Source organism: Salmo salar, chromosome 17 (genome assembly GCF_965601325.2).
Source record: "Salmo salar chromosome 17, fSalSal1, whole genome shotgun sequence".
Lineage (NCBI taxonomy): Eukaryota > Metazoa > Chordata > Actinopteri > Salmoniformes > Salmonidae > Salmo > Salmo salar.
Window position 1 is genome coordinate 66,598,515 of NC_138307.1, and position 24,745 is coordinate 66,623,259.

At 49.4% G+C, this 24,745-nt stretch overlaps 1 protein-coding gene across 1 annotated transcript in view; it reads right to left on the reverse strand.

Annotated features, from left to right (window-relative positions):
• Positions 1-24,745, reverse strand: part of LOC106609571 (staphylococcal nuclease domain-containing protein 1) — a 348,667-nt gene that overhangs the window by 60,018 nt on the left and 263,904 nt on the right. The window lies entirely within an intron of this gene.

A 24,745-nucleotide genomic window follows, 5' to 3' on the forward strand; every position in this document is an offset into this window, starting at 1 on the left:
GCTTTGACCAATAACGTCACATTAAATCAGTGATTTGTCCAAGGACAAGCGATAGGTGACAGGGAGAAGTTTTCAATTTCTACAAACAGGCCCTTTGACTAGATGCAAACGGTGTTAGTATTTGGCTCATTTCCCATGTATCACTGTTGAGCCATACAGCGCTCTGCCCCAAAATGGACGCCCGATCGCAGTAACCACCATGGGGAAATTGGTCATCTCCGTTTCCTGTAGTAATTGTCACTGCATTATCACCATGTCACAAATGCTAAATAATCCTATTTCTACTAGCATTACCATCAGTGGAGACAGTAAAAAGATTGCTCTCTGTGACATGTGTTTACCAGTCATCAACCCATTATCGTGTATGGGAGAACTTTTAGGTGAAGATTCCAGAAAATGTGGCGGTGGATAATATCCATGTTTTGAAGAGGATGATAAGAGCCTCAGACTGTGTGGATTCAGACTGCAATCACTAGTCGAGTCATTTTCGCTCAGCAGTAACAAATGGCTAGCTGTCAGGGCTGATGGCTCGGAGTGTGTGTGAAGAAGTATGGGATGTGTGTGCGTGCGTGTGTGAGAGAGAGTGTGAAGAGAGTGCAGATCGCTTACTCCAGCTAGTTTAGCAAAGTGCCGATGTTGAAATTACATGGTGATTTGTTGACATCCTATTCCCATTGATTTCCCCTTGGGCCTTGGGCAATGTAACAACCAGGGCTACACACTGACTCCAAAAAATAATGCCCCTTCGTCTGCACAGCAAGTGTGTGTGTGTGTGTGTGTGTGTGTGTGTGTGTGTGTGTGTGTGTGTGTGTGTGTGTGTGTGTGTGTGTGGGGGGGGGGGGGGGGCTGGACATGGAAACATTCTCAACGATTGATGAAAAAAGTAATTATTTCAAAGATGGCGGAGAAAAGCAACACTAAAAGCAAGCAGTCAATTCTATAATTGCAAGTAATGAACATGCTACTCCACCCATACCACTTCTATAATTGCTAGTAATGAACATGCTACTCCACCCATACCACTTCTATAATTGCTAGTAATGAACATGCTACTCCACCCATACCACTTCTATAATTGCTAGTAATGAACATGCTACTCCACCCATATCACACAGAGGACTGGTGGTCGTTTCCCTTTGTTGTGAGCCAGGTTGATAGAGGTGATGTTTCAGCATGTGCCCCGGGGGGGGGGGGTTCCGCCACACACACGCAGACGTTCCCCCCCTAGACGTTCACACACGCAGACGTTCCCCCCCTAGACGTTCCCCCCTCAGACGTCCCCCCCTAGACGTTCCCCTCTAGACGTTCCCCCCTTAGACGTTCCCCCCTAGACGTTTCCCCCCCAGACGTTTCCCCCCCAGACGTTCATACACGTAGACGGTCCTCCCTAGGCGTTCCCCACCTAGACGTTCCCCCCTAGACGTTCCCCCCTAGACGTTCCCCCCTAGACGTTCCCCCCCTAGACGTTCCCCCCCTAGACGTTTCCCCCTAGACGTTCCCCCCTTACACGTTCCCCCCCTAGACGTTCCCCCCCTAGACGTTCCCCCCTAGACGTTCACACGCAGACGTTCCCCCCCAGACGTTCCCCCCTAGACGTTCACACACGCAGATGTTCCCCCCTAGACGTTCACACACGCAGACGTTCCCCCCCTAGACGTTCCCCCCTAGACGTTCCCCCCTAGACGTTTCCCCCCTAGACGTTCCCCTCTAGACGTTCCCCCTAGACGTTCCCCTCTAGACGTTCTCCCCTAGACGTTCACACACGCAGACGTTCCCCCCCTAGACGTTCCCCTCTAGACGTTCCCCCCCAGACGTTCCCCTCTAGACGTTCCCCCCCCTAGACGTTCCCCTCTAGACGTTCCCCCCAGACGTTTCCCCCCCTAGACGTTCCCCCTAGACGTTCCCCCCCAGACGTTCATACACGTAGACGGTCCCCCCTAGGCGTTCCCCACCTAGACGCTCCCCCCTAGACGTTCCCCCTTAGACGTTCCCCCTTAGACGTTCCCCCCCTAGACGTTCCCCCCTAGACGTTCCCCCCTAGATGTTCCCCCCTTCGACGTTCCCCCCTAGACGTTCCCCCCTAGATGTTCCCCCCTAGACGTTCACACACGCAGACGTTCCCCCCCTAGACGTTCCACCCCTGGACGTTCCACCCCTGGACGTTCCACCTCTAGACGTTCACACACCAATCTGCGTAATCAGTGGCCCATGAGCTTGATGCGTTACGGAAATGTGACATGGAGGAGCTCCCCCACTGCATTACCAACACTACTGAATGGGGGAGGTGTGTGTGTGTTGGAGGGAGGTGTGTGTGTATTGGAGGGAGGTGTGTGTGTATTGGAGGGAGGTGTGTGTGTGTTGGAGGGAGGTGTGTGTGTATTGGAGGGAGGTGTGTGTGTGTGTGTTGGAGGGAGATGTGTGTGTGTTGGAGGGAGGTGTGTGTGTATTGGAGGGAGGTGTGTGTGTGTTGGAGGGAGGTGTGTGTGTGTGTTGGAGGGAGGTGTGTGTATTGGAGGGAGTGTGTGTGTGTGTGTTGGAGGGAGGTGTGTGTGTATTGGAGGGAGGTGTGTGTGTGTTGGAGGGAGGTGTGTGTGTGTTGGAGGGAGATGTGTGTGTGTGTGTTGGAGGGAGGTGTGTGTGTGTGTGTTGGAGGGAGGTGTGTGTGTGTTGGAGGGAGGTGTGTGTGTATTGGAGGGAGGTGTGTGTGTGTTGGAGGGAGGTGTGTGTGTATTGGAAGGAGGGTGTGTGTGTATTGGAGGGAGGTGTGTGTGTATTGGAGGGAGGTGTGTGTGTGTTGGAGGGAGGTGTGTGTGTGTGTGTTGGAGGGAGGTGTGTGTGTATTGGAGGGAGGTGTGTGTGTGTTGGAGGGAGGTGTGTGTGTGTGTGTTGGAGGGAGAGTGTGTGTGTGTATTGGAGGGAGGTGTGTGTGTGTTGGAGGGAGGTGTGTGTGTATTGGAGGGAGGTGTGTGTGTATTGGAGGGAGGTGTGTGTGTGTTGGAGGGAGGTGTGTGTGTGTGTTGGAGGGAGGTGTGTGTGTGTGTGTGTTGGAGGGAGGTGTGTGTGTGTTGGAGGGAGGTGTGTGTGTATTGGAAGGAGGTGTGTGTGTATTGGAGGGAGGTGTGTGTGTATTGGAGGGAGGTGTGTGTGTGTTGGAGGGAGGTGTGTGTGTGTTGGAGGGAGGTGTGTGTGTATTGGAGACGTTCCCCCCCTAGACGTTCCCCTCTAGACGTTCCCCTCTAGACGTTCCCCCCTAGACGTTCCCCCCTAGACGTTCCCCCCTAGACGTTCCCCTCTAGACGTTCCCCTCTAGACGTTCCCCCCTAGACGTTCCCCTCTAGACGTTCCCCCCTAGACGTTCCCCTCTAGACGTTCTCCCCTAGACGTTCACACACGCAGACGTTCCCCCCCTAGACGTTCCCCTCTAGACGTTCCCCCCCTAGACGTTCCCCTCTAGACGTTCCCCCCCTAGACGTTCCCCTCTAGACGTTCCCCCCAGACGTTTCCCCCCCTAGACGTTCCCCCCAGACGTTTCCCCCCCTAGACGTTCCCCCCCAGACGTTCATACACGTAGGCGTTCCCCACCTAGACGCTCCCCCCTAGACGTTCCCCTCTAGACGTTCCCCTCTAGACGTTCCCCCTTAGACGTTCCCCCCTAGACGTTCCCCCCCTAGACGTTCCCCCCTAGACGTCCCCCCCTAGACGTTCCCCTCTAGACGTTCCCCCTTAGACGTTCCCCCCTAGACGTTCCCCCCCTAGACGTTCCCCCCTAGACGTCCCCCCCTAGATGTTCCCCCCTAGACGTTCACACACGCAGACGTTCCCCCCCTAGACGTTCCCCCCCTAGACGTTCCCCCCTAGACGTCCCCCCCTAGACGTTCCCCTCTAGACGTTCCCCCTTAGACGTTCCCCCCTAGACGTTCCCCCCCTAGACGTTCCCCCCTAGACGTCCCCCCCTAGATGTTCCCCCCTAGACGTTCACACACGCAGACGTTCCCCCCCTAGACGTTCCCCCCCCTAGACGTTCCCCCCTAGACGTCCCCCCCTAGACGTTCCCCTCTAGACGTTCCCCCTTAGACGTTCCCCCCTAGACGTTCCCCCCCTAGACGTTCCCCCCTAGACGTCCCCCCCTAGATGTTCCCCCCTAGACGTTCACACACGCAGACGTTCCCCCCCTAGACGTTCCCCCCCTAGACGTTCCCCCCTAGACGTCCCCCCCTAGACGTTCCCCTCTAGACGTTCCCCCTTAGACGTTCCCCCCTAGACGTTCCCCCCCTAGACGTTCCCCCCTAGACGTCCCCCCCTAGATGTTCCCCCCTAGACGTTCACACACGCAGACGTTCCCCCCCTAGACGTTCCCCCCCTAGACGTTCCCCCCCTAGACGTTCCACCCCTGGACGTTCCACCCCTGGACGTTCACACACCAATCTGCGTAATCAGTGGCCCATGAGCTTGATGCGTTACGGAAATGTGACATGGAGGAGCTCCTCCACTGCATTACCAACACTACTGAATGGGGGAGGTGTGTGTGTGTTGGAGGGAGGTGTGTGTGTATTGGAGGGAGGTGTGTGTGTATTGGAGGGAGGTGTGTGTGTGTGTGTTGGAGGGAGGTGTGTGTGTGTTGGAGGGAGGTGTGTGTGTATTGGAGGGAGGTGTGTGTGTGTGTGTTGGAGGGAGGTGTGTGTGTGTGTTGGAGGGAGGTGTGTGTGTATTGGAGGGAGGTGTGTGTGTATTGGAGGGAGGTGTGTGTGTGTGTGTTGGAGGGAGGTGTGTGTGTGTTGGAGGGAGGTGTGTGTGTATTGGAGGGAGGTGTGTGTGTGTGTTGGAGGGAGGTGTGTGTGTGTGTTGGAGGGAGGTGTGTGTGTGTGTTGGAGGGAGGTGTGTGTGTGTGTTGGAGGGAGGTGTGTGTGTGTGTTGGAGGGAGGTGTGTGTGTGTTGGAGGGAGGTGTGTGTGTGTTGGAGGGAGGTGTGTGTGTATTGGAGGGAGGTGTGTGTGTGTGTGTGTTGGAGGGAGGTGTGTGTGTATTGGAGGGAGGGGTGTGTGTGTTGGAGGGAGGTGTGTGTGTGTTGGAGGGAGGTGTGTGTGTGTTGGAGGGAGGTGTGTGTGTATTGGAGAGAGAAGTGTGTGTATTGGAGGGAGGTGTGTGTGTTGGAGGGAGGTGTGTGTGTATTGGAGGGAGGTGTGTGTGTATTGGAGGGAGGTGTGTGTGTATTGGAGGGAGGTGTGTGTGTGTGTGTTGGAGGGAGCTGTGTGTGTGTGTTGGAGGGAGGTGTGTGTGTGTGTTGGAGGGAGGTGTGTGTGTGTGTGTTGGAGGGAGGTGTGTGTGTGTGTGTTGGAGGGAGGTGTGTGTGTGTGTGTTGGAGGGAGGTGTGTGTGTGTGTGTTGGAGGGAGGTGTGTGTGTGTTGGAGGGAGGTGTGTGTGTTGGAGGGAGGTGTGTGTGTGTGTTGGAGGGAGGTGTGTGTGTGTTGGAGGGAGGTGTGTGTGTATTGGAGGGAGGTGTGTGTGTGTGTTGGAGGGAGGTGTGTGTGTGTGTTGGAGGGAGGTGTGTGTGTGTGTTGGAGGGAGGTGTGTGTGTGTGTTGGAGGGAGATGTGTGTGTGTTGGAGGGAGGTGTGTGTGTGTGTGTTGGAGGGAGGTGTGTGTGTGTTGGAGGGAGGTGTGTGTGTGTTGGAGGGAGCTGTGTGTGTATTGGAGGGAGGTGTTTGTGTGTTGGAGGGAGGTGTGTGTGTATTGGAGGGAGGTGTGTGTGTATTGGAGGGAGGTGTGTGTGTGTGTGTGTTGGAGGGAGGTGTGTGTGTATTGGAGGGAGGGGTGTGTGTGTTGGAGGGAGGTGTGTGTGTGTTGGAGGGAGGTGTGTGTGTGTTGGAGGGAGGTGTGTGTGTATTGGAGAGAGGTGTGTGTGTATTGGAGGGAGGTGTGTGTGTTGGAGGGAGGTGTGTGTGTATTGGAGGGAGGTGTGTGTGTGTGTGTGTGTATTGGAGGGAGGTGTGTGTGTGTTGGAGGGAGGTGTGTGTGTGTGTGTGTTGGAGGGAGGTTTGTGTGTGTGTTGGAGGGAGGTGTGTGTGTGTGTGTTGGAGGGAGATGTGTGTGTGTGTGTTGGAGGGAGATGTGTGTGTGTGTGTTGGAGGGAGGTGTGTGTGTGTTGGAGGGAGGTGTGTGTGTGTTGGAGGGAGGTGTGTGTGTGTTGGAGGGAGGTGTGTGTGTGTTGGAGGGAGGTGTGTGTGTATTGGAGGGAGGTGTGTGTGTTGGAGGGAGGTGTGTGTATATTGGAGGGAGGTGTGTGTGTGTTGGAGGGAGGTGTGTGTGTATTGGAGAGAGGTGTGTGTGTATTGGAGGGAGGTGTGTGTGTGTGTGTGTGTATTGGAGGGAGGTGTGTGTGTATTGGAGGGAGGTGTGTGTGTGTGTGTGTGGAGGGAGGTGTGTGTGTATTGGAGGGAGGGGTGTGTGTGTTGGAGGGAGGTGTGTGTGTGTTGGAGGGAGGTGTGTGTGTGTTGGAGGGAGGTGTGTGTGTGTTGGAGGGAGGTGTGTGTGTATTGGAGAGAGGTGTGTGTGTATTGGAGGGAGGTGTGTGTGTTGGAGGGAGGTGTGTGTGTATTGGAGGGAGGTGTGTGTGTGTGTGTGTGTATTGGAGGGAGGTGTGTGTGTGTTGGAGGGAGGTGTGTGTGTGTGTGTGTTGGAGGGAGGTTTGTGTGTGTGTTGGAGGGAGGTGTGTGTGTGTGTGTTGGAGGGAGATGTGTGTGTGTGTGTTGGAGGGAGATGTGTGTGTGTGTGTTGGAGGGAGGTGTGTGTGTGTTGGAGGGAGGTGTGTGTGTGTTGGAGGGAGGTGTGTGTGTGTTGGAGGGAGGTGTGTGTGTGTTGGAGGGAGGTGTGTGTGTATTGGAGGGAGGTGTGTGTGTTGGAGGGAGGTGTGTGTATATTGGAGGGAGGTGTGTGTGTGTTGGAGGGAGGTGTGTGTATATTGGAGGGAGGTGTGTGTGTGTTGGAGGGAGGTGTGTGTGTATTGGAGAGAGGTGTGTGTGTATTGGAGGGAGGTGTGTGTGTTGGAGGGAGGTGTGTGTGTATTGGAGGGAGGTGTGTGTGTGTGTGTGTGTATTGGAGGGAGGTGTGTGTGTGTTGGAGGGAGGTGTGTGTGTGTGTGTGTTGGAGGGAGGTTTGTGTGTGTGTTGGAGGGAGGTGTGTGTGTGTGTGTTGGAGGGAGATGTGTGTGTGTGTGTTGGAGGGAGATGTGTGTGTGTGTGTTGGAGGGAGGTGTGTGTGTGTTGGAGGGAGGTGTGTGTGTGTTGGAGGGAGGTGTGTGTGTGTTGGAGGGAGGTGTGTGTGTGTTGGAGGGAGGTGTGTGTGTATTGGAGGGAGGTGTGTGTGTTGGAGGGAGGTGTGTGTATATTGGAGGGAGGTGTGTGTGTGTTGGAGGGAGGTGTGTGTGTGTGGGGGGGCAGCTTAATGTGTGTTGTGATCAAACAAACACCTCAAAGGCAAAGCCACATTAAATGAACGAACAAGCCACATCTCACACACACACACACACACACACACACACACACACACACACACACACACACACACACACACACACACACACACACACACACACACACACACACACACACACACACACACACACACCACTGCTCCTTTCCCTCCCTCTCTCCCTCATCAACAGCTCAGAGCTGTTATTGTGATGTTATTCCGGCCTGCATCAGAGCGTTTGTTTAAAAAAACGAGGGAATATTAAAAGTTAAAAAGAGTGAGCAGCCAGCTAGCGCTTAGCCAGCTACCTTAACATGATGTCATGTACGCTAAACAGGAGTGAAAACAGGAGGCTTGCAGAGGGGGGTTAGGGGAGGAGGGGGTAAGAGGGGGAGGAGGGGGTGTGTGTGTTTGTTGTGGGGTTTGGGGAGAGGAACGTGGCGTCCACACTCCTCACTGCCCATCCACTGGCACCCTGATGGCTAATGACTGCTGTTTGAGGGGAGCGAGGAGCGCGCGCCCGCACAGACACACACACAAACACGCGCTTGAGAGAGGCATCCTCAGTGTTTTGTAGAAGCAGCCGATTTAAGGAAACACGTCAGATAAACAACCCTACCCCCCAACCCTCCCATCTATCCCAGAGGTACAGATCAGATCAACAACCCTACCTCCCCAACCCTCCCATCTATCCCAGAGGTACAGCTCAGATCAACAACCCTACCTCCCAACCCTCCCATCTATCCCAGAGGTACAGATCAGATCACAACCCTACCTCCCAACCCTCCCATCTATCCCAGAGGTACAGCTCAGATCAACAACCCTACCTCCCACCCTCCCATCTATCCCAGAGGTACAGATCAGATAAACAACCCCACCTCCCCAACCCTCCCATCTATCCCAGAGGTACAGCTCAGATAAACAACCCTACCTCCCAACCCTCCCATCTAACCCAGAGGTACAGCTCAGATCAACAACCCTACCCCCCCAACCCTCCCATCTATCCCAGAGGTACAGCTCAGATCAATAACCTTACCCCCCCCATCTATCCCAGAGGTACAGCTCAGCTCAGATCAACAACCCTAACCCCCCAACCCTCCCATCTATCCCAGAGGTACAGCTCAGATCAACAACCCTACCCCCCAACCCTCCCATCTATCCCAGAGGTACAGATCAGATAAACAACCCCACCTCCCCAACCCTCCCATCTATCCCAGAGGTACAGCTCAGATAAACAACCCTACCTCCCAACCCTCCCATCTAACCCAGAGGTACAGCTCAGATCAACAACCCTACCCCCCCAACCCTCCCATCTATCCCAGAGGTACAGCTCAGATCAATAACCTTACCCCCCCATCTATCCCAGAGGTACAGCTCAGCTCAGATCAACAACCCTAACCCCCCAACCCTCCCATCTATCCCAGAGGTACAGCTCAGATCAACAACCCTACCCCCCAACCCTCCCATCTAACCCAGAGGTACAGCTCGTGACGGCCGTGTTACCGTAGTAGCGCACCACATCAGTTGCCGTAGTTGTGGCTGTGCAGCGCCGTGGCCTGCCTGTCAGCGCTCCGGCTGCCGGCGGAAGATTTATTCATCTAATTAAAAAAGTTAGAGAGAGAGAGCGACTTCCTCCTTCCCCAGCCAGGAGTGGTAGTGGTAATGCTGTGTGTGAGTGTGCGTGCGTGCGTCTTTGCCTGGGTCGCGCGGCGTGCTCCACTTTGGGCCCGGAGAGATTTGATTAAATAATAAATAAGCTAAGAGGGAGTCCTCTCCAATCGCTATATAAAGCTTTAATGGAAACACTTCATTTAACCTAATTAATACCAGAGGCCTGGCATTACTGTGGAGGGGAAGGTACAGGAAGGAGGTAGGGTACAGAACACATGATGTAGCAGAGACCTGGCATTACTGTGGAGGGGAAGGTACAGGAAGGAGGTAAGGTACAGAACACATGATGTAGCAGAGGCCTGACATTACTGTGGAGGGGAAGGTACAGGAAGGAGGTAGGGTACAGAACACATGATGTAGCAGAGGCCTGGCATTACTGTGGAGGGGAAGGTACAGGAAGGAGGTAGGGTACAGAACACATGATGTAGCAGAGGCCTGGCATTACTGTGGAGGGGAAGGTACAGGAAGGAGGTAGGGTACAGAACACATGATGTAGCAGAGGCCTGGCATTACTGTGGAGGGGAAGGTACAGGAAGGAGGTAGGGTACAGAACACATGATGTAGCAGAGGCCTGACATTACTGTGGAGGGGAAGGTACAGGAAGGAGGTAGGGTACAGAACACATGATGTAGCAGAGGCCTGGCATTACTGTGGAGGGGAAGGTACAGGAAGGAGGTAGGGTACAGAACACATGATGTAGCAGAGACCTGGCATTACTGTGGAGGGGAAGGTACAGGAAGGAGGTAGGGTACAGAACACATGATGTAGCAGAGGCCTGGCATTACTGTGGAGGGGAAGGTACAGGAAGGAGGTAGGGTACAGAACACATGATGTAGCAGAGGCCTGGCATTACTGTGGAGGGGAAGGTACAGGAAGGAGGTAGGGTACAGAACACATGATGAGATCGCTGTATGTACTCTATGCCATAAGAATTAAGGCCTGAAATACTGTGATGATAACCCACTTTGTACCGTTCACGAACCACAATGTACACACAGCCAAAACAGACAATGAGACTGAGTAAACACTCGTAGACTAACACACAAAAAACATGTTGGAGAGCACATGCGCGCACACCCCAAACGTGATGACTCCAGACAGAGCTGTAATCTCTGTAGAATGCAACAATAACCATCATTTACACATACAGTGCCTTCGAAAAGCATTCAGACCTTGACTTTTTCCACATTTTGTTATGTTACAGCCTTATTCTAAAATTGATTAAATCATCTTTTCCCTCATCAACCCACAGGTGGACACAATCCAGCATAATGACAAAGCAAAACAGGTTCACAGACATTCTTGTAAATGTATGCAATTAAAATAACTGAAATATGACATTTACATAAGTATTCAGATCCTTTATTCAGGACTTTGTTGAAGCACCTTTGGCAGCGATTACAGCATTGAGTCTTATTGGGTATGATGCTACAAGCTTGGCACATGTGTATTTGGGGAGTTTCTCCTATTCTTCTCTGCAGATCCTCTCAAGCTCTGTCAGGTTGGATGGGGAGCAGGCAGCACAGTTATTTTCAGGTCTCTCCAGAAATGTTCGATCGGGTTCAAGTCCTGGCTCTGGCTGGGCCACTCAAGGACATTCAGAGACTTGTCCCAAAGCCACTCCTGCGTTGTCTTGGCTGTGTGCTTAGGGTCGTTGTCCTGTTTGAAGGTGAGCCTTCACCCCAGTCTGAGGTCCTGAGCACTCTGGAGCAGGTTTTCATCAAGGATCTCTCTGTACTTTGCTTTGTTCATCTTTCCCTCGTTCCTGCAGCTGAAAAACATCCCCAAGGCTTGACACTGCCACCACCATGTTTCACCGTAGGGATGGTGCCAGGTGTCCACCAGACGTGATGCTTGAAAGAGTTCAATCTTGGTTTCATCAGACTTCTTCCACCTCATGGCTTGGTTTTTGCTCTGACATGCACTGTCAACTGTGGGACCTTATATAGACAGGTGTGTGCCTTTCCAAATCATGTCCAATCAATTGAATTTACCACATGTCACGGCTCCTCCTCTGAACCACAGGGGAAACCAGGGGGAACCATAACTGCTCCACTAACCTCTCTCTGGTCTGTCGGGTCTGGCTGGTCTGGTTGGTCTGGCTCCTCGCTGAGCTTCTGGCTCGCTGGGCTTGCTCTCTTTCTCCCTGCTCCTCCAGGTATGATCCGGTTTTGTTTGTTCCTTTGTAGCTGTATTTAGTTTCCACTCAGTCATGTTTACACATACATATTACACATACATATTCACGCATCCATGCACCTTACATTATGACATTTCCACACCTCATTCCTTTTTCTTTGTTTATCGTTAATAGTTTTGTTTTATAATAAAGAACGTTTTGAATTGGCCTATACCAGTTGTCGATGTCCTCTCATTTTTGCCACAGGCTATGAGCCGGCCTGTGACAAGTGGGGGCTCATCCGTAAGTTGTGACAAGTGGGGGCTCATCCGGGATTTGAACCCGGGACCTCTCGCACCCGAAGCGAGAATCATACCCTTACCCCTAATGTGTCTAATATCCAGGTTGAATGGTTGCAAGAACAAAGCCCAACGCATCAGGCGCTGGTTGGGACATTATCAGATTGAGATTGTTGATAAAAAAATTTAAGAGACTATTAAAGCTAAATCTGCTGTTTTTTTGGGTCAATCTGCTAGTAGTGAAGGTACAAGTTTTCAGTCTAATACTTCATTAACTTTTGAGCAGCAGCGGGAGCTGTTGGGAATGCAGTTGGAGATAGAGCGATTGCGACATGCTAATAGACCAGAAGGACTACCACAGTTTGATGTTGCACAGAATCTTTGTTTGTTGCCTAAATTTGATGAGTCAGATCCAGATACATACTTCACTTTATTGAGCGTATTGCGGAAGCTAGAGCTTGGTCAGATTTGAACATGACTATGTTGTTGCAATGTGTACTTACAGGTAAAGCACGTGAGGCTTTTGCAGCACTGAGTGTAGCTGACAGTAAAGTGTATGCTAAAGTTAAATCAGCAGTTCTGAAGGTTTACGAACTTGTGCCAGAAGCATATCGTCAACGTTTTCGTTACAGGAAAAAGCTAGATTCACAAACCTATTCTGAGTTTGTTCGTGATTTGACTTCTGCATTTAATTGTTGGTGTACAGCTTCAGAAGTTAGTACTTTTGAGGATCTGTCCGTTTAAAGCGGGATGTATCTCAGTTTATTAAAACTTGTGATACGTGTCAGCAGACAAGCAAGCCGAACCAGGTTGTAAAGCCAGCGCCTTTGTATCCAATACCAGCCGTAGGGCAACCTTTTGAGCATCTTATTGTCGATTGTGTTGGGCCTTTACCACGGTCCAAGTCAGGTCATAGCTACTTATTAACTGTTATGTGTCAAGCAACTAGATATCCGGCAGCTTTTCCCTTGCGTACCATAACTTCAAAATCAGTAGTTAAAGCGTTAACTCAATTTATTTCAACATTTGGGATTCCAAAAATCATCCAGTCAGATCAGGGATCTAACTTTACCTCCCATTTATTTGCTCAGGTTCTCAAACAGCTTAAAGTTAAACACAATAAGTCTACTGCGTACCATGCTCAGAGTCAGGGAGCTTTGGAACGTTTTCATCAAACTTTAAAATCCTTGCTTCGTGCATACTGTACAGAACTGTCTGCAGATTGGGAGGAGGGGTTACCTTGGCTGTTACTAGCTGCTCGTGAAGTAGTGCAGGAAAGCACTGGGTTTAGCCCAAATGACTTAGTGTTTGGTCATAAGGTGCGTGGGCCTTTAGCAGTGCTGCAGGATGGTTGTTTGCCTGAGGAACCACCTCGGAACCTTATTGACTATGTAAATGGTTTTAGGTTCAAGTTGTATAGGGCTGGTGAACTGGCGAAAGAGAAACTAAAATGTTCTCAACAGAAAATGAAACAGAAATATGACGGACAGGCTGAGCTGCATGAGTTTAGTCCCGGTGATCGTGTACTTGCTCTTTTGCCTCTTGTAAGTTCACCTTTTCAGGCAAAATACTGTGGTCCTTTCACTGTGTTGCGCAAAGTGTCAGATTTGAACTATCTTATTGAAACCCCTGGTCATAGGAAGTCCTCTAAATTATGCCATGTGAACCTGTTAAAATGTTATCACTCCCGTGATCTAAGCAAAGTGGAAGGCACTCCAGCAGTGAGGTCAGCGTTGACTGCTGCTCCAGTCACTGAATCTTGTGGCTTTAACTTTGTGGAGGGGGGAGAAGAGGAGGTAGTTAGGGTTTCGGATGAGGTCTTACAAGGTCGGTTGAAAAACTCCCAGACTTTGCAAAACCTTGGGGTTTTGGTAGATCATTTAGACTCTGAGAAACGTGATGAATTGGTAGCTCTTATTAGAAGCTACCCTGTTTTGTTTTCTGACACTCTATCGAAAACCCACTTAATTGAGCATGACATAGACATCGGAGATGCTAAGCCTGTTAAACAGAGATTTTATTGTGTATCTGAGGAGAAAAGACTGCAATTGGACGACTCCTGGGAGGAGTATGTCTGGAGGGTGCAAGCCCTGTTCGAAAGACTGGTGTGGGCCAGGTTGACTATCAATTTGGAAAAATGTGAGTTTGCCAAAGCTACAGTCACATACCTAGGCAAGGTTGTTGGTCAGGGTCTTGTCTGTCCCGTGGAAGCCAAGGTTCAGGCTGTGAAGCAGTTCCCACAGCCCTCCACAAAGAAAGAACTGATGCGCTTCCTGGGAATGGCGGGGTACTACCGTGCTTTTTGTAAAAACTTTTCGGTAGTAGTGTCCCCCCTGACCAATCTGAATGCCAAGGCTGAATTTCTCTGGTCCACCCAGTGTCAAGTGGCATTTGATGCAGTTAAGGCTCTTTTGTGTTTGGCACCTGTGTTGGTAGCACCAAATTTTGAGAAACCTTTCAAATTGCAGGTAGGCGCCAGTCAAATCGGTGCTGGGGCTGTGCTTCTCCAGGAAAATGATGACAATATTGAATGTCCAGTCAGTTTCTTTTCCCGGAAATTTAAGAAGTATCAGAAAAATTATTCTGTAATTGAAAAGGAGGCTTTAGGTCTCATTTGGGCTTTACAGCACTTCGAGGTCTATGTTGGTTCTGGTTTAACCCCTTTAACTGTGTTCACGGACCACAACCCACTTACTTTTCTGAAGTCCCTGCAAAATCCCAACCAGCGCCTGATGCGTTGGGCTTTGTTCTTGCAACCCTTCAACCTGGATATTAGACACATTAGTGGTAAGGATAATATCATTGCTGATGCTCTGTCTCGTGCTCCTTTAACCTAGTTTGTATTTTCTCTCTGAACCCTGCGGGCGGTCTGCGCCTTCTTTTCTCTTAATTTGCTCCCCAGGTACCAGGGCTGCTGAGTTGAGGACGGACAGTCAGCTAGGGGACACGGGGCTACTACTAGGAGCCGGGACTGGTATCTGTTTTTTTGTTTGTTTTGAAGAATTTGGATTATGTGTTTATTATGTTGGGTCATAATTTGAATTGAGGGTGGGACCCTCATTTTAAGGAGGGGGGTGTCACGGCTCCTCCTCTGCAGTGCAGGGGTGGTTCCCCCTGCAGGCAGAGGAGGGGCCGTGACACACAGGTGGACTCCAACCAAGTTGTAGAAACATCCAAAGGATGATCAATGGAAACAGGATGCACCGGAGCTCAATTTCGAGTCTCATAGCAAAGGGTCTGAAAAAGGTACAGTTGAAGTCAGAAGTTTACATACACTTAGGTTGGAGTCAATTAAACTAGTTTTTCAACCACTCCACAAATGTCTTGTTAACAAACTATAGTTTTGGCAAGTCGGTTAGGACATCTACTCGTGCATGACAAGTAATTTTTTCCAACAATTGTTTACTGACAGATATATTATCACTTATAATTTACTATCATAATTCCAGTGGGTCAGAACTTTACATACACTACTAAGTTGACTGTGCCTTTAAACAGGTTGGAAAATTCCAGAAATCAAGGCATGGCTTTAGAAGCTTCTGATAGGCTAATTGACATCATTTGAGTCAATTGGAGGTGTACCTGTGGATGTATTTCAAGGCCTACCTTCAAACTCAGTGCCTCTTTGCTGGACATCATGGGAAAATCAAAAGAAATGGTTCATCCTTGGGAGAAATTTCCAAACGCCTGAAGGTACCACGTTCATCTCTACAAACAATAGTACGCAAGTATAAACACCATGGGACCACGTAGCCATCATACCGCTCAGGAAGGAGACGCCTTCTGTCTCCTAGAGATGAACGTACCTTGGTGTGAAAAGGGCAAATCAATCCCAGAACAACAGAAAAGGACCTTGTGAAGATGTTGGAGGAAACAGGTACAAAAGTATCTACATCCACAGTAAAACGATTCCTATATCGACATAACCTGAAAGTCCACTCAGCAAGGAAGAAGCCACTGCTCCAAAACCGCCATAAAAAAGCCAGACTACGGGGTGCAACTGCACATGGGGACAAAGATTGTTCTTTTTGGAGAAATGTCCTCTGGTCTGATGAAACAAAAATAGAACTGTTTGGCCATAATGAACATCGTTATGTTTGGAGGAAAAAGGGGGATGCTTGCAAGCCGAAGAACACCATCCCAACCGTGAAGCACGGGGATGGCAGCATCATGTTGTGGGGGTGCTTTGCTGCAGGAGGGACTGGTGCACTTCACAAAATAGATGGCATCACCAGGAAGGAAAATGATGTGGATATATTGAAGCAACATCTCAAGACATCAGTCAGGAAGTTAAAGCTTGGTCGCAAATGGGTCTTCCAAATGGACAATGACCCCAAGTGTAACAGTGTAGGTTCCGTCCCTCTCTTCGCCCCAACCCGGGCTCGAACCAGGGACCCTTGCACACATCAACAACTGACACCCCACGAAGCATCGTTACCCATCGCGCCACTCGCTCCGGCCCTTGCCGGAGCGAGTGACGTCACTGATTGAAATGCTATTAGCGCGCACCACCGCTAACTAACTAGCCATTTCACATCGGTTACACAAGCACACTTCCAAAGATGTGCCAAAATGGCTTAAGGACAACAAAGTCAAGGTATTGGAGTTGTCACGAACCGGCTTGAAGCCCGTAACAAAAAGGGAGACAACGTGGAGATAAAGAATAACAAAATATATTTATTAACTGAAGTAAAGTAAATACAATTAACAATGGTGTGTGTTTAGTCAGCAGTCAGTAGTGTAAGTGAGTGGTTGCGTGTATACATGTGATAATGAGGGGTGTTCAAAGGTGCCAACGCAAACAAACCAAATAGCCATAAAAATGCCACAACCAAAATCTGTCTGTGTCTGCATGGAGAGTCTTCCCAATGAATGGGGAAGAGGTGCATTTATCCTGGGACACACCCGAGCCCAGGTGTGTCCCATTTCTCTGACGACCCTCCCGGCTCCGCCCACCGACATCCTATTAAGGAAAACAAGAGCAAAGAAAAAGAACTCGGCAGACAGAGTGGGAGGGTTGTCACAGAGTGGCCATCACAAAGCCCTTACCTCAATCCCATAGAAAATGTGTGGGCATAACTGAAAAAGCGTGTGCGTGCAAGGTGGTCTACAAATCTGACTCAGTTACACAAGCTCTGTCAGGAGGAATGGGCCAAAATTCACCCAACTTATTGTGGGAAGCTTGTGGAAGGCTACCCGAAACATTTGACCAAGTTAAACAATTTAAAGGCAATGCTACTAAATGCAAATTGAGTGTATGTAAACTTCTGATCCACTGGGAATGTGATGAAAGAAATAAAAGCTGAAATAAATCATTTCACATTCTTAAAATAAAGTGGTGATCCTAACTGACCTAAGACAGGGAATTGTTACTAGGATTAAATGTCAAGAATTGTGAAAAACTGAGTTTAAATGTATTTGGCTAAGGTGTATGTAAACTTCCGACTTCAACTGTATGTTTTTTTATTTAACACATTTGCAAAAATGTCTAAAAACCTGTTTTCGCTTGGTCACTATGGGGTATTATGTGTAGATTAATGAGGAAACAAATGAATCCAATCCATTTTAGAATAACGCTGTAACGTAACGTGGAAAAGGGAAGGGGTCTGAATACTTTCCGAAGGCACTGTAGACTATGCTACATCCTATCCTATGAAAATCAGGGCAAGCACACAAACCCAAGAGTGGCCGGTGTGCTCATGAAACACCAATGTTAACTCTACCTTCCATGTTGTCCTATGAGATCCATCCTGCAGGCCAGGGTCCTCATATAACACCAGTGGGGTTTAAAGCCATCCATTAGGACATATGGCTGAGGTTACATAAGGAACAGTAGATCACTACACGGCCGACAGCGTCCCAAATGGCACCATATTCCTTATGTAGTGCCCTAAGGGCCCTGGTTAAAAGTAGTGCACTATGTAGGGAATAGGGTAACATTCGGGAAGCAGTCATCTCTATGGATCACTGATTTCCCAGTGTAGTTTCACTACTTGGTAGAAGCCCTAGATTCCCTTTAACTACAGTGGTGCCAGATTGAGTCAGACACAACAGTACATGTAATGTCTGTCACTCTGAAGGTGGAGGATAAGACGTTGGTAGGGAGAAGGAACAGGGACCGTGTCTGTTACAGTGAACCTGCAGTCATGTTGATATTGACCAATGAGATGGTTCCGTTTCTTGGTGATGGTTGTAGGCTGTTCACAGAGAGGATTAGTGCACACATACATAGCAACCCCCCCCCCCCACACACACACACACACACACACACACTTCAATCCTTCTTCATTTCCAGTGCCATCCTGATTTAGTGGTGAACTTAAGCCTCTTAACTACTACATATTTCTCCGTGGGTTTGCTATCCATTATATAACACACACACACCACAGGGCCAGGTGAGAGAGAACGATGACACTTGGTATTAGATTCAGCATGCAGCGCTGGGGTTCTGCAGCATTACAATCTCCCTACCTACTGCCAGTCAGTTTATGGCTGGTCATTTGCTGTGCAGGCATCTTGGCCCAGGGTGACCTGTACTAGAGGGCACTGCTTTATTACACACATCTATGCATGCAGATTCCCATCCAGGTGCAGGCTTGGGCGGTAATGCACACACACAAGGGAATGGAGAAACACACACACACACACACACACACACACACACACACACACACACACACACACACACAGAGAGTGAGAGAGGAACGAAGACAAATACACTAGCACTCTCTAGCAAGCATAGACACACACAGAGAGAGAGGGAGGAATGAAAACACATACATTAGCACTCTGGCAAGCATAGATGCACACACACACAGGTAAACACACAGGCAAAGTGTTCCTTTTTTCAGCTTGAAAGAACATCATTCCAACCCAACCGATGTGTAACAAACATAAAACAGCCTACATCTCCCTCTGTCTGTTTGCATACACTGCAGAGAAATCTAAAGATAAACCCTGTGAGTGTCCAGTGAACCAACGCCTACGGTTAGTTTCCTGCCTTCAGCAACCCAGAGAGATCTGCAACATGCATCTCTGGCAAAGCCAAATCAAGCTAGGAAGAATACCAGGAGACGTATGTAGTAAGGAGAGTCCCAGTTCCATGTTGGTTTGAAGAAAAGAAAAAGACAAATCTAGGAATTTGTAGTCTCAGTGTAAGAGGCTAATAAGTCTCCAGAGTTACAGGCCTCGCTTTGTGTATTTGCTAGTGAGCAAAAGCACTGATCCACATAAAGTGAAGACTGTTCCAGATCTCTTTTCTCATCCTTCCCTCTCTTTTCTCTCACTCTGTTCTGTAATTTGTTTATGCGCCATTATGGCTGCAGCTGTTGGTAAATCATATGTAATTACATTGTAAATGCCCCGCGTGGAACGGAGAAAGCGATTAGGCTTTAGAGAAGAGAAAATGATTTTAGTTGTGGTTGATTAAAATGGCATTTGGCTGTGGTGTGGCGAATGAGGCGTACTAGCGGAAAGAAAACAAAAAGCAATGAAAACACTGGATCATGTTGTCCTCCGCACTCGACCGAAGGCCACTCGGAATCCTGTTTGACCAAATCCTTACCATCAACAACAGAAATCATCCCATCCAGAATGAAACAGAAGACCAGAGAACAGATTAGAGAATCACTGCTAAATGGTTACTAAAAAGCTAGGATAATTCCAATTCCCTTCCCAAATGAAGAAACTAAACACAAAATCACTGTTAAGCATTTGCCAAATTATGCAGAAACTAATTCAGGACACCCAAAGAGAGAAAAAGGGGAACAACAAAAAACAAGAACAGGAGAAGCGCAGAAAGAGGCAACATTTCACCAGCTGTAATCAGCTCAATATTCAAATGTATGAGACGCACGCAGCGGCATCTAGAAAGGAGCACATCCAGGGAAATGTGTAACTAACCTAAAAACAACACTTATTCTGGGAGGTCTCAGAAGACTCTCACTTCCATTTAGTACATGTTGTTCCCGGCGTCTTTATCAGATCTGCTATATAGGCACTGGTGTCTGAACTAGCTTATTTTAGCAGTTGTAACGCTGCCGCTTCTGACGTGTGCATACGGTGTGTGTGAATGTGTGTGCACCGGCAGTCTGAATGATGACACCAGGCTGACGCACACAGTGCTAACTCTACCTGCTAGTTTGGCCTGTTAAATATGCATGAGGTTTGGACAGGCTTCATCCTCTGGGGGGATGGCGGCTTGTGTTAAAGAACTTCCAGGTGGGAACGGGAACAACACTGCTGATTGCAAACACACACACACACACACACACACACACACACACACACACACACACACACACACACACACACACACACACACACACACACACACACACACACACACACACACACACACACACACACACACACACACACACACACACACACACGGGAGCTGAATGATAACAGACAACCTACCCCAACACAGACAAAGGAGGAACTGGAGATGCGAGGGGAGAGATAAAATGGCTTGATGAGGAGCAATTTACTCCTCTTTTGGGCACCAGTTGGGAGAAAGTGTCGGCAGCCGCTGCGCGTGGAGCGAAGCCGCCATAAAAAACAAATGATGGCAGAGCCTCACTAATGCCCACTCTGCCTGTGGAAGAGCGTTTCAGAGTCACATCGCACAGCACTCTCTCCCTCTCTCAATCTTCCTCTCCCCCTCCTGGCAGTCGGAGAGGGGGCCCTCTCCACCAAATTACACTTTCTGTCATTTGAAAGCCCAGAAGAGACAAAGAGGCAGCATCTGTGACTTTTCTCCTGCATCTCTACACTCCCATTGAGGCCTCGTCGAGTGAGGCTAATGCGGATTTTCACCCAATATACCCGGGTGCGGTGCCGCATTGGGAGGGTTCACCTGTACTTGTAGTTTGGAGGAGAAGAGTGTAACTGGGTTCGTTGCCAAGAGAAGAGCGATTCACCGCCACACAAGGTAACCAGCGTTGCCTTTCTGGTTACTAGTGAAACCAGAGCACTAAGACCAAGCCGGATTGGGTCCTGCTCCCTCCAAAAACCACCCCTCAGAACAAACCGTGCTACAGCTGAGCAGACAGGTGATCTGACCTTTCAATCTTCACTTCCATTCAAATTCTACAATGAATGCCTTCGCGGTAAAGCTCATCCGAGGACCGCTAAATATTGCATCATCCGGCGCGGTGGTGGGGAGTTAAGAAAACAAATAAAACTTGCAGTTTCTGCTTTTCTCCCTGCTTGAGTTTGGTGTTGCTTTCTACAGCCGTGGCCTCTGCAGTTTGTGTGGAGTGTCACCACAGCTGTTTACAGACCAGCTGAAGAGAAACAAGACCTAGTTCAGCGAGACTGAAGAATATTGACCCGGTGAAACAAAGACGGCCGAGAGATGTGAGGATAAAATCATGACCATGACAAACTATTGCCCTCTCTAGGATGACCGTGTCCTCAAAACACAGAGGCCAGCGGTAGGCGGGGGGAAACAACGAGCCATCCTCTACAGAGGCTCACATGGGAACAGGGACTTGCATATGTGCACTGAGGTTTATCCAGCCATCTTCCGTCCGCATTAAGCAAGGTCGTGTTCATTTGAGCACACAATGGAAAACATTTTCAAACATTTCGCAACTGAACACAAAAATGTGCGTTTTGCATTGGCCAGGAAGACCCTCCCTGTTTCAATCTGTTTTATTCCATTTGGTGCCTAATGAACACAGCCCAGGAGTGGAGAGCTGTTTCTAAGATGGCCCTAGTTCACTGCTTCACATTAAGGCCTGGTTAGAGCCCCTGCTTTCCCTTTCAAACAGATCGATAGAGAATGTCCTCTTATTGACATCAATACTGGCAAATGCTAATGGTCTGGCACACCAGTGTTACGAGGCCCCCCGTTGACTGCTCCCAAAAACAATGTGTGCCGTCACACGTTAAGGCACTCCACAGTGGCGGACAGTTCTGGAGCGTTGGGACCTTTTCAAACCCCTAGGTTTTCACTGAATATGGGGAACATTTGAGAAAGAGAGAGCGAGAGAGCTAGCGAGAGGTGAAACATAAGGCGAGAGAATGAGAAAAACTAAAACACAGAGAACGAACCACAGAGCATAAGGAACAAGAGGGAGAAAGATAGACTTAGCAACAGAACAAGAGAGAGATTGAATACCAGCATGATAGTAGGAAGGAGTGAGACTGACTGAGTGGTGTTCCAGCATCATTAGGTGGAGGACAGCTGCTGGGCGTAAAGGTAGAATGTGAATAATGTGGACAGAGTGGTACCTGGTTGGGGGAACCACTCCACTCATTAGAAGGCAGTAGCGCTGCCAGCTCTTAGCTCCTAACTCTGGTCTGGTCTGGGCCAGGCTGTAGCGCTGCCAGCTCTTAGCTCCTAACTCTGGTCTGGTCTGGGCCAGGCTGTAGCGCTGCCAGCTCTTAGCTCCTAACTCTGGTCTGGTCTGGGCCAGGCTGTAGCGCTGCCAGCTCTTAGCTCCTAACTCTGGTCTGGTCTGGGCCAGGCTGTAGCGCTGCCAGCTCTTAGCTCCTAACTCTGGTCTGGTCTGGGCCAGGCTGTAGCGCTGCCAGCTCTTAGCTCCTAACTCTGGTCTGGTCTGGGCCAGGCTGTAGCGCTGCCAGCTCTTAGCTCCTAAATCTGGTCTGGTCTGGGCCAGGCTGTAGCGCTGCCAGCTCTTAGCTCCTAACTCTGGTCTGGTCTGGGCCAGGCTGAGGCTTGGTAGGCCTTAATCCGAGTCCTAGATGGTCTGATAGTGTAGCTCTAGACTAAAAATCATCCTCAATGCTCTACAGTCATGGACAGGTAAAGAGGGCCAAACTAGAGACAGAAAATCCAAATATCTTTTGTTAACACCCACAATCCCTCGGCTGCAAAACAGAGGAAAACGAACAGTGTTTTAGTAGCCTGTCACTTTCCTCAGCTGCATAGAGCGGCCTCTGTCTTTCAGTGTGTCCAAGGTCAGATATCTTATGCAGGTTGCCCTCAGAGTAATTACACAGTCTCAGGAGAGAGGGATGGGGAGAGGAAGAGATGAGAAACTGTATGATATCCGAAGCATTTCCCCAGACAGGAAAACTCCTTTCCCAACAAGTTCTACCACACGTTTACACACACACACACACACACACACACACACACACACACACACACACACACACACACACTCTTTCAGTAATTAAATCTGACTAATAAAAAAAATTCTCAAGCAAAACTGTCGCAACCGACCCCCCCCGAGAATAAAGGAAATGGTAAAGATAATACTGTGCACTTTGCTTCACTGTTCAGGGACCATTAAGAGACATCAGGGAGCTTAAGAGAAGATGAAAATACAGCCTAATATCTTCTCTTGGTATGTGAGACACAGTGACCACAGGCAGAGTATGAACAGAACAGAGCACAATGGAACTAATGAGAGCTAGGAGTTTTATTTACACTTTATAACAGTGTGTCTTCAACCCCTTTGAAAAGAGAGGAGGGTGAAACACGCTGGATTGATTCCCTTTGGATTTACTCCTATGTCCCGCACGGCTCGCCCAGCGCCTCAAGGTCGGTCAAGGAGCCTTCGCCCCAGCTACGTATTTTTATCCAGACAGTAAATGGAGTGATGACGGCAGCTGCCAACAAAAAAAACTTGCCTGACCTCTCACCTCTGATCTTAAAACACTTAAGCTTGAGAGAGAGGAGTGAGGGAGAGACAGGGAGGGAGAGAGAGAGGAGCAGGTAAGGTGGGGAGAGACAAGGTCAAAACTCTCTCTCAGGTAGATTGCTGTCTGTTGTGGTCGACCTGTTTGCCTCGTACAGAATTCTGCTACAGTACGGAAAGAATATAGGAAGCCAGAACATCTATTAGCAGGTGATGAATTCACAGCATCCTATATGTGTCAGAATCCATTTCCATAATAGTGTATGGTGTGGCATTGGGGGCTGTACATTTAGGGAGATCCCTGCTCTCTGAGAAAGGTGGGAATAAACACTGGTTAGGGGGAAACCTGGCAAAACCCCTCTATTTCAGAAACAGCCTCTGGAGCCACAGGGCCTACTGCTTGACGGCAATTTGTCGGTGCCGGGCGCCTTAGGACCAACTTAACCACAACACAGAAAGCTATGTTATTATCAAAAACCAATCTTCATAGTATTTCTAAAATCACCCCCTCCCCCTACATTATAAATTCTGCTGTCTCTGAAAAAACATGTCATGAAATTGCAAAGCACTCGGCTTGTAAGAATTTACTGGGCCTGGGCTTTGAAGTGCTCTTCAAGGGGCTGTGGGCCTTAATGTGGGAGGGAGGGAGGGGGGGAGAGCGAGAGAGAGAAGAAAAGAGGATATGAGAAGGAGAGAGAGGGTAGGAGGGAGAGAGCGAGGGAGAGAGAGAGAAGAAAAGAGGATATGAGAAGGAGAGAGAGGGTAGGAGGGAGAGAGCGAGGGAGAGAGAGAAGAAAAGAGGATAAGAGAAGGAGAGAGAGGGTAGGAGGGAGAGAGCGAGGGAGAGAGAGAGAAGAAAAGAGGATAAGAGAAGGAGAGAGGGTAGGAGGGAGAGAGCGAGGGAGAGAGAGAGAAGAAAAGAGGATAAGAGAAGGAGAGAGAGGGTAGGAGGGAGAGAGCGAGGGAGAGAGAGAGAAGAAAAGAGGATAAGAGAAGGAGAGAGAGGGTAGGAGGGAGAGAGCGAGGGAGAGAGAGAGAAGAAAAGAGGATAAGAGAAGGAGAGAGAGGGTAGGAGGGAGAGAGCGAGGGAGCGAGGGAGAGGGTCACATGGGGTGATTCTGGTCATATTTGCTTGCCTGCTGAAAATAACAATCCTGTTTTTCCTAACGAGCACATAACTCGCTCGGTGGGAAACATCGGCCAATTAAAAACTAAAAAAGGCCCCACATTGCTGGTTCATCTGAAATCATGAAGAAAAAAAAGAAAGATGACTCAAACTGTGTTTGAACGCAAAGACTGCAGTATTACCAGCCGAGCTGCTGCTTTAGCTACGTTTCCTAAACCTAACGTGTGTCTCTATCCTGTTCTGGTCCTTCACATGCGCTTTCCACGCTTCCGACTGTTATCAGGCTAATCAACCCTGTCTGTGACGGTGTGTTTCCTGTCAATCACACTAGTCGTCACGGTGATCACATAGGTTACATGGCACATCACCAGCGCTCTACATAACTTTCTCCGGGGACGTGGGGGATATACGCAGCTACATCGAGGGGGATCAGCAGGAGGAGAAGAT